Here is a 10,724-nt window from a genome sequence, read left to right as displayed (position 1 = left end):
GCGGTATTGCAGGACTTTCACTCACACAACACATATACCATTTCTTTATTACAATTATAAAAAGTACAGTCTACAATCTACACTTCTCTTACCTCTTCTCACTCACTCAAGGTTCTTTTGGAGACCCACTTAGTCTTTCTTCCCACACCGGGGCTTCTCAATCGTAACAACAGACCACTAAAACAGAGCTTTGACATAACAGGCGTCTGCAATGCCTTTTCCTATACGGCCTGTCTGTTGCTTAGAGAGCGAAGTCCCACGGAAGAGATTCCAGACATGTAGATCTTAGCCCAGTCCCATCTGGGGTGCCAAATGTTGGCTCGAATTTAGCCTATTACATAAAAACATTTAAAATTCAACTTAGAAGCCAATACTCACATCTACCTCTGAGACCAGTTGGAGATAGAAAAAATACACCAGCCGTGAGTGAGAAGAAGCAAGGTCCAGCTTTATTGTTCCATTCCACCACACGAGATCCACACCAATGAGAATTCTCAGAAGTGATCCCAATATCCTGAGCTTAAGCTCCAGTATTTATACTGTATTTACACACTAGATAACCCATAGGTTTCCAGAAAAGGCCTATTTCACTTACCCATAGAATTGAAACCAGGGGTTTTAATTTACACATAAAATCAGAACCCAGGCATTTCCAACAACCCAGGAAACAAAAACCCAGAGTTTCTAGTTACCTAGGTTGTCAAAAACCAGGATTCTCATTTACCTAGGTTGTCAAAAACCAGGATTCTCATTTACCCAGGTTGTCAAAAACCAGGATTTTCATCCACCTAGGTTGTCAAAAACCAGGATTCCCAATTCCCTAGGTAAAAAAAATGACGTAAGCAAGACGACTAAACAACCGGGAGGGACCTTGGTCTTATCGTTATCTCGAGGGGGGGGGCAGCCACCCTTATAACTGGCTTTCTTCATGGTTCTCTAAAAATTAAGGCTTTCCTTGCGAGACGAGAATCTTCACCATCTGAATCATGAGTTAGTTATATTTTCCTTTTTTTCCTGTATTTCTCGTTTATAATTTATTTTCATATTTGCACTATATTTCTTAGTTTATATATATTTATACTACTTGAAAAGCGGTTTACTGTACTTCCAACTTCTTAATATCATTACAGTTCTACTGTCCTGCATATCCTACAATTCTGTTTTTTTACAGAGTTTCTCTATTACTATAAGATTCTATTAAAGTTATTCATGTGTGTGTATGAGGAAGAGAGTGTGTGTGTATGTATGTTGTGTGGCCCTTGATGGTACGAGTGTGTGTGTGTGTGTGTTTTTAGCACTCCTCAGCTCGTATACTTCTTTTTGACTTTTTTACTATTACTGCTCTTAAATTGCTCGTAATTCCAATCCGCCTAATCCCGCTTCTATGTGTCTAGGTGCCGGTGCCCGTCGTCAGTCCCCTCTCTCTCCGTTACTGGACCTGGATCAGGGTTTGGACCTGGATCTGGACACTCATTACCAGCTTGTGCATCTCACTGCTGATATCATGATGCTACTTAACTATCTTCGCAGCACCCCCCCTAAGAATGGAGATCCGGGGTTCCCCCCTCTTCTTCGGTACAGAATCTGCCCCACGAACGTGCGTGTTGACGCCTCTACACAGTCAGACCCAGAACCCCCCTCCAGCTTCCAATCCGAGGATGATGATGTTGTCTTCTCCGATCCGGGCCCCGACCATCCGTCCCTCTTCTCACCCACCTGTCCGCCCGACTCTCAGTGGTCCGTTCACTTCACCCACCCTAATTTCCCCATGTCCCCAGGACGCACCCCATTTTCCTCCCCCTCTTACTCTCCTCCAGACTACGCACCCACCCGTCCTGTGAATTACCAATAAAATTACATTTTTACTCATACTCAATCTCCCTCGTGTTTATTTCATGTCATTTTTATCCACAACAATATCCACAAACATTTGAAAGCAGCAAAACTTTTTATTTGGGATTAAGTAGAAGGCTGTCTAGAAGTAACATTTTGCCCAACTCCTCACCTCTGCCAGCAGTGAGAGTGCATGATGTGGCCACAGCTGCCGGTATGGGTACCAAAGGACAGGTCAGGGTGCATGAAGAGGGGATGATAGCTCTCTGGAACACACATGTATCCTCCAGAAATAAGCACACTGGCTACTCAAACCTATCCAATTACTTGACTTGCACACTGTAAACCATAACCTTACCTGGATTGTGAGGGGGTCTTTTGCGGTTCTTGGACATGACCGTAGAGCGTTGGACAAAGGCAGCGAGCACCATGGCGGTGCCATCAGGTAGGATCTCCTGCGCTTCGTGACACAGGATACACATCTCCATCTGCCTCCTCTCTCCTCCTCTGGCACGCCAACGACGAGGTACCACACACACCAGAGCACCGTCACATGAACTGGGGCTGTACCAAGCAGAGACGGATGGTTACAAGTACACTATAACCTTAATTTTATGTTAAGGTCCCTCTGAATTTGTTAAAATAATCAATGTTGAATAAATGGATTCATCTTTTTTTACTCACCAGGAAATTGCTAAAAATGGCCTAGGATCCTCTCTACTCATTTACCCCAACAGAAAATGCTCTAAATGAATATGCAAGATAAAGAGTTTAAGGATGGGAATTTACTTATGTTATGTGAAGACCACCATTATATGCAAGAACTTTTAGGACAAAGAACAGACAACTGCTCAGCAAAGTCAAGGAACTGTTGATGCATACATTTACTGACATAAATGTACTGATTGGATATTGAGAATACAATACAAGTTGACTTATTAAGAACACTGCGTCACTACGAGCATGCTTAGGTACCTATGCTCTGCTGATGTAGAGGCTGAGGCATCCAGATCCTCTGAATCCTGAGTGAGCACCTCTATGTACTTATTATAAAATGACTCTGACTCTCTAATGTTTGAGCCATGGTCTTTTTCCAGCACATTTCAGCTTTCCTTTTTCTCTCTGCTTTGTCTTTGTCCCACACAGTCTGCAACACACACACACACACACACACACACACACACACACACACACACACACACACACACACACACACACACACACACACACACACACACACACACACACACACACACACACACACACACACGTAGATTTAAGCTCTTCAACACTTTAAAGGGTAATGGTTAATATGTCCGTGGAATAGAAAGTTGCTCAAAGTGTGACCTCCTTGTGACAGTGCCCTGTTCCTTCACAGGGAGGTGCAGCAGCGGTGCACTCACGCATCGTTTTAATGCTAACCACCATCTGTGTAGAAAAAGATACATAATTTAGGAAAATACTTTTACAAGAAAACGATACAGCAGTGCAGTTAGAACTACATGCACACACAAAGTCTTGCAAAACTAAGCAGATGTTCAATAGAACACACTTGTGCACTAAAAAGTATATACACACACACCATACCATTAAATGCTGAAGATGCATTACAATTTTACTAACATTTAATTTGCCTGTTTCTCTTCAAAGTACATACAACAATACATCATTAGCCTTGGCCTACACCATGGCCTTTATATGTACATGTTCTGCCTGGTACAGGTGTCCTGACAGTTTTCACTATATGGGAAATAAAATGCACACATCACAGTGCATGGAAGTTCAGTTTGTGTAGTAAGCAATCCTTACATGTCATTTAAATATTCATGTTGACATACAGCTTTTAAGTAATACACACAATAAGCCACATCAAAACACCCCTAGGGCCACCTACAGATGATCAGCAGCATCTGTAACAGTTTTATCTGTCAATTTAAATATCTTGTCTTTCTAAGAAAAACTGCTGATTAAGCAGTGCACTATACCATATTCATGAGAAAGTAGAATTTTGTATTTGTTATTTGACATTTGTGTAAATTCAATACGTCGTTTTCAGCTAGTGATTAAAGAATTGGTTCATGAGTCATCTTTGTCAGATATGCTGGTGGCGCTTTCTGATTTTAGTCCCTTAAACATTCAAAAGAGTTATTTGTGTGTGGAACGGTGTTGCATTGCACCCGCGAATACCTGCAAGCTGGAATGGAAAATAAGATTTATTTTGTTCCAACACTTTTGTTGTTGTTGTTGTTGTTGTTGTTGCTCCAAAACTGAAAAGTGTTACAATGGAAGCAGAAGTAAGTGTAGCTTCTTAAATTGTGTAGTGTAACGCACTGTTTTTCAATCTTTTTTGAGCCATGTCAAATGTCAATGTCAAAACTTTGTTGGCCGGAATGGGGAACTCCTTGGGAGCAGTCAAGCAAAAACTGTCCAAAGGAAGTTCAGCAAATCTTAGCTTTAAACCACGATCTTGTTTCAGTTCAGTTAGTTCCTCCTGCTCCTGTAAAGTTATGTCCTTTCCAACAGCAGTCAAGGCATTCAGTGGAGGCTGAAGAGAAATAAAATGACAACTTCTCCTCAAGAGTTTTCAGATGTTTACCTATTACCTCGCACAGTGCAGCAGGGTGATCTTGCCGTTCCTCTGTGAGTGGGAACATCTCAAGGTTGGCACTTTGCACATGTTGTTGCCAGAGGTGCACCTTTAAATGGAATCCATTTATTTTATCCATGCTTGTAAGCAGGTTCTCATTTCGGCCTTGCATCCGTGTGTTCGGTTCATTCAGATGATGAAATATATCTGCCAGGTATGCCAGCTTTGCACACCACTCATCACTTGCAAACAGATTTGAGTAATCAGACCTCTCATTTGTCAGAAACACTTTAAGTTCCTCCTGCAGCTCATACACACGGGCCAGCAACTTGTCACGCTACAACTATCGGACCTCCGTATGGAGCAATAAGGCTTTATGCTCCGCTCACATTTCCTCACGCAAAGATGCAAATATAACTTTTCAAAGGTTGTGTCTTTACAAAGTTCCCTATGCGCACAACATCATCCAACACAGGAACTAGTTCTGCTGCCCTAACCCTAACCCTAAAGTCTTTGCAACGAAGGCCTCACGGTGCAGAAAACAGTGTGTAACAATAAGATCTGGGTTTCTTTCCTTCACTCTGCTAACGAAGCCTTAGGTGTGCCCGACCATGGCTGCAGCTCCATCAGTGCAAACACTTGTGCAATTTTCCCACTTACGTCCTCCCTGGTCAAGATATTCTGATGTGACCCAAAAAATTTCCTCTCCTGTTGTTTTTTCTGCCAGTGCCTCACAAAATAGGAAGTTTTCTCTAATGGCATCTCCATCCACAAAACGCACATTGGCCAAGAGCTGAGAATATCCGTAGACTCATCAAGTTGCAACACAAATTTCCTACTGATACGTATCTTTTCCAAAACATGGCTTTCGATGTCTGTAGACATGTCATCAGTACGTCTGGCGATTGTGTTATCTGAGAGTGGGAGTTTAGATATGTCTTTAACCGCGTCAGGGCCGAGCATCTCGTTGACAGTGTGTTTGCGGGCAGGTAGTATTAACGTCTCTGCCACAGTGTGGGACTTTTTTCATTTAGCTACAAGTTCAGCAACTAGCTTTGAGGGCTTTCTAATTTACCTTTGTGGTTTTTCTCATTAATGTTGCCTGTTTCTGTGTTTTCACGCAGGCAAACAAAATAGTCCATCGGCTTGTTTTGAAGCGATGGGTGTTTTGCTTGGAGATAGCGTTTAAGCTTGCTTGGCACCATGGCGCTATTGGACTGCTTCTCGCCACACACCAAGCATAATGGAGTCAGGGTCATCTCAGCGCTGGTGAACGTAAATCCTAACGAAAGATAACTTTCGCTGTATTGCCTCGAGCTCACAGTCTTTGCTTTCTTTTTACCACCACTCATATTAGGCCCTTCACCTGGGTCACAATCTTGTCCAGGGCCCAGTTCGGAGTTTGCATTTTTCCTTTTTAAAAACTTCTCCATCACTGCCACCACGACCTGTCGCATGCGTCACTAATTCTCTTGTCTCTAAGAAGGTAGGAGGCAATTACCTGCTGCCACCCGGACGAATATTACATTACTCTGCCAGTCACTATATTACAGCACAGACACTCAACAATGGCTTATTATTTGCAGATAATAATGAATAAATTTTAATAAAAAAGGATTTTAAGACTAAGTGAAATTGGACAATTTCTCAAGGCACGCCTGACGATCTTTCACGACACACTAGTGTGCCACGGCACAGTGGTTGAAAAACACTGCTCTACGGTATGTAGACTGTATTACATGCGTGTTGGGCAGAGAGGAGATATTATAATATTATACAGTATCTGGAAATATAGTGTGTGACTGCTGCTGAAATAAGGAAGAGACTTAGGATTCTCCTTTTCAATTCTGAAACCAAATTGCTGAAGCAGCACAATACTTACCTGAACAGCTTACTCTGCGAAGTCTTTAGTTATTTAAACTAAGCATTGGTGGTTCAGTGGTAGAATTCTCGCTTGCCACGCGGGAGGCCCGGGTCCAATTCCCGGCCAATGCAGAAGTGAGTTTTGAAAGTTAAGCCTTCACCAAAAGAACATTACAAGCCTGATCATTTCTGCCCAAACTAGACCAACTCCATGCTGCTGAAATATACAAGAGACTTAGGATGCTCCTTTTCTATTTTGAAACCAAACTGTTTCATCAGAACAATACTTAATGAAAAGCACACTCTGCATTGTCCTTAATCCTTTAAGATAAGCATTGGTGGTTCAGTGGTCAAATTCTGACCGACCACGCGTGAGGTCGGGGTTCGATTCCCGGCCACTCACGGCTGAGTTTTGAATATTGAGCCTTCACCCAAAGAACTCTACAAGCCTTATCAATTCTGTCCAAAAAAAGGGTAGCAGACACAGTCCATGTTGCTCAAATATACAAGAGCCTTAGGATGCTCCTTGTCAATTTTGAAACCAAATTGCTGAGTCAGCACAATACTTACCTGGAAAGCGCCCTCTGTGAAGTCCGGGTTAGATTCCAGGCCAATGCACAACTGAGTTTTGGAGACGTTTGTGTTGCTTGAGCCTTCAACCAAAGCACTTCACAAGCCTTATCAATTCCGCCCAAAACTAGGGTAATGGACAAACTCCATGCTGCTGAAATATGGAAGAGATTCTCCTTTAGAATTTTAAGCCAAATTGCTGAAGCAGCACAATACTCAGCTTTAAATCACACTCTGCGAAGTCCATGGATTTTTAAGATAAGCATTGGAGGTTCAGTGGTAGAATTCTCACCTGCCACGCGGGGGCCAGTCACACGTAGGTGTAGAGCGCTGACTAGCCAATAGAAAGCGAGGAAAATCCAGGAGGAGGGTCGGACGAACCTAACATAAAAACATCCGTTCAAATATTTATATTATATTATCTGTTACATATTGTATCTATGTAATTTTTTAAAAGCGGCATTGTCAACATTTACTATTCCGATACTCTTTCAGTGTGTAAAATTAACTGTTAAAGAAGAATGTGAAATTAACAGTTTGTCAAAATTAAAATAAGTATCTAAATAATATATGCAGAGTGTGTTATATATAGTAAGTTATTGAAAATGTATTCCAAATAAGGACTAAGATTTTAAAACATTTACAAATACAAACTAGATAAAACATATTTACAAATACACAGGACAATTTTGTTTTGTTTTTTTAAATACAATGTTGTCTATACACAATTACACAATGGTAAAGAGAGAGAGAGAGAGAGAGAGAGAGAGAGAACACAGAAGACGTAGAATGAGATTCATGGACTACAGTATTACACAAGATTTGTAACTATTTACCAAAATCAAACCTTGTGCTTGGCTTGCAATCAGACATGCCATGCACAGACCTTAAATACTGTGTTTCACAACAAAGTTATTTTCTCTTTTCAACAATCCACCTCTGCCTCTCAGCCTCATAGAATGAGGACTGCTTAAACTCTGCCCATGTCGTCTCTGCATTCATTCCCTGTGCCTGATACAGGGAGAGCACTTTAGAAAAACAGTAAATGTATCTGCCTGCTGCTCCAGGGAAACCAGTGTGGATATGAGGGTTATTGGGTCCTTGTTTTAGTGGCTGGTGGCAGAACCTGCACAGATGACCAGATGGCCCTCTGCAGAGTATGCCTCAAAGACTTTCCTGGAGCAGTAGAAGTATTTAAGATCACCAGCCTGCTAAAAGAAATGTACAGAGGAGCCATCACCCATGTAATGAGAATTTGGCTGACCACAAGCTAAACAGGATCTAATTTGTTTTTTTTGGTGTCTTCTCAACTGCTGCCTGCGTCAGAGGTACGTCTTCAGGAACACCACTAGCAGGTGGATTGAACGGAGCGGGTGGCTGTATTGTTCCTGACCACATCTTTTCTTTGAGGTGTTGAATTCTCTTGCAAAGAAGGATTGTCTTTAATGCTTCTTGCCTCTTCAGATGAGCCCCGAAGTAAATCACCTGATGGGCCTCTCCTGAAGGACACATTGATTCTCCCAGGGAATTGTTTTTTCTTCATGCTGATGGCCTGAATAATACCCATAGATATGAACAATTAACATAAATAAATTTATAAAAAGAATTTACATAGTTATGTATTGTTTTGTAAAGTAAAATTATGGTAACTGATTCTTTTAAAATAACTTGACAGGTTTCATGTTAGAGTAAAAGATCAATGACCCAAAGTTTAATTATACAACTATTGAAAAGATACACATCTACTCTAATATATTCTAACTTAATCTAACATAATTGTGTGATCTGCTCACTTGTTACCAAAAGACTTTATTTTAAGTGTGTGTTTGACTACTGAACAAACAACAGACACTGAACAGTAGACAATTTCACTCGGCATACAAACGTATAATGATATTCCTGAATGGACACTACATATATAGTTTAAACCATTCAAATGATATTCATAATATACCGATGTTTCTTTTGAGTAAATAAGCAATTTTATTATTTATAAGTCACTTTGGATAAAAACGTCTGCTAAATGAATAAATGTAAATGTAAGTGTATAGTTCACTTTACCTGCCGCCTAATAGCGCTTTTTTTCTCAGGTAAAATGATGAATGTTAATCGCTGTCTGCGGAAAAAAGAAATAAACAAAAAGAGATGAAAGCCGAAAAAATAAAGCCAATAAAGTATTAACTGGTTTTCGTGATAGCGGAGGCAATTCAAAATGTAGATCTTCAAAAAAACAAACAAACAAACAAAAAAAAAAAAACACCAAGCTTCGGAACAGCGCCATGGAATCAACACGTGGCGAAATATATATTGCATCCGTAGTGATAAGGACTACCATTGAGAATTAACTGGAAAAGTTAAGCATAACTACTTTCTGCTCTGGGAAAGTTAAGTAGAACTACTTTCAGCTAACTACCCTGGCAGCAGTGGGATTTGAACCCACACCCCCGAAGAGACTGGAGCCTCAACCCAGCGCCTTGGACCACTCGGCCACACTACCCCAGGCCGACGTGGTGGTTTACCCGTCCGTGGTAAGAAGGTGACCGGGTCATTCCACCGGACAACAAGAAATCTGGCATGGGTGCGACAAATGGGCTGTTGTGAGACTCAAGTGCCTTAACCAGCTCTGGCGAAGACATCTAACCATTTCCAGCTGAAGACAGAGCTAAGGCGTGGTCTTTTGGACGCGATTCGTCTAGGCTTAAGACCCCATGGTCCACGGTCACATCGGTAGTGTTTGCGGAAGAGCTCTTCTGCTATGACCTGACATCCCACTTACGGTGGTGCTTGAAAGTTTGTGAACCCTTTAAAACTTTCTATACATCTTCATTACCAGGACCTAAAACATCGTAAGATTTTCACACAAGTATTAAAAGTAGATAAAGAGAACCTAATTAAAGAAACCAGACAAAAATATTACACATGGTTATTTATTTATTGATGAAAATGATCCAATATTGCATACCTATGAGTGGCAAAAGTATGTGAACCTTTGCTTTCAGTATCTGGTGTGACCTTGGTGTGCAGCAACAACTGCTAACAAACGTTTCCGGTAACTGTTGATCAGTCCTGCACGTCAGCTTGGAGGAATTTTAGCCCATCCCTCATTACAGTACAGTTTCATCTCTAGGATGTGGGTGGGTTTCCTCACATGAGCTGCTTGCTTCAGGTCCTTCCACAGCATTTCTATTGGATTAAGGTCAGGACCTTGACTTCGCCATTCCAAAACATTGACTTTATTCTTCTTTAACCATTCTTTGGTAGAACGACTTGTGTGCTTAGGGTTGTTGTTGTTGTGGATAAAAATGACATGAAATAAACATGAGGGAGACCTAGTATGAGTAATATATAATTTTATTGAAAATTCACAGGAAAATTACACACAGGTGGGTGTGTAATCTTGAGGAGAGCGGTAGGGGGAAGAAAATGGGGTGTGTCCTGGGGACATGGGATAGTCAGCAAAGGTGAAATAAGGAGACCACTGAGAGTACGGCGGACTGACAGGTGAGAAGAGGGAAGAATGGTCAGAGCCCAGAACAGAGAAGGTGACATCATCCTCAGACTGAAAGCTGGAGGGATGGTCAGGCAGAGTCTCTGTCTGTGTAGAGCCGTCAATACACACATTCACGGGGTGGATTCTGTATCTGAGAGGGGGGGACCCCGCATTTCCATTTCCAGAGAGGGTGCTGCGAAGAATATTAAGTAGCACCATGATGTCAGCAGTGAGATGCGCGAGCTGATAGTGAGTGTTCAGATCCAAATCCAGCCCCTCCAGTAAAGGAGAGAAGAAAAAATGACGACGGGCACCTAGACACACAGAAGCGGTATTAGGCGGATATTGACGAATTGTTTTCACACTTTAAGATCTTTTAAG

General features: G+C 41.6%; 2 non-coding genes across 2 annotated transcripts; one reads left to right on the top strand and one right to left on the bottom strand.

Annotated features, from left to right (window-relative positions):
* The first annotated feature begins 6,344 nt into the window (after positions 1-6,344).
* trnag-gcc (transfer RNA glycine (anticodon GCC)) lies at positions 6,345-6,415 on the top strand. The gene has a single exon. It is a non-coding gene; the product is annotated as a tRNA-Gly (tRNA).
* A 2,853-nt stretch (positions 6,416-9,268) lies between these two features.
* trnal-gag (transfer RNA leucine (anticodon GAG)) lies at positions 9,269-9,350 on the bottom strand. Its single transcript has one exon. It is a non-coding gene; the product is annotated as a tRNA-Leu (tRNA).
* Between the last annotated feature and the right edge of the window lie 1,374 nt (positions 9,351-10,724).

This window comes from Ictalurus punctatus, unplaced genomic scaffold, assembly GCF_001660625.3.
Source record: "Ictalurus punctatus breed USDA103 unplaced genomic scaffold, Coco_2.0 Super-Scaffold_100046, whole genome shotgun sequence".
NCBI classification, from domain to species: Eukaryota; Metazoa; Chordata; class Actinopteri; order Siluriformes; family Ictaluridae; genus Ictalurus; species Ictalurus punctatus.
The sequence above is the reverse complement of the archived record's forward strand: the minus strand, read 5'-3'. Positions and strand labels throughout refer to the sequence as shown.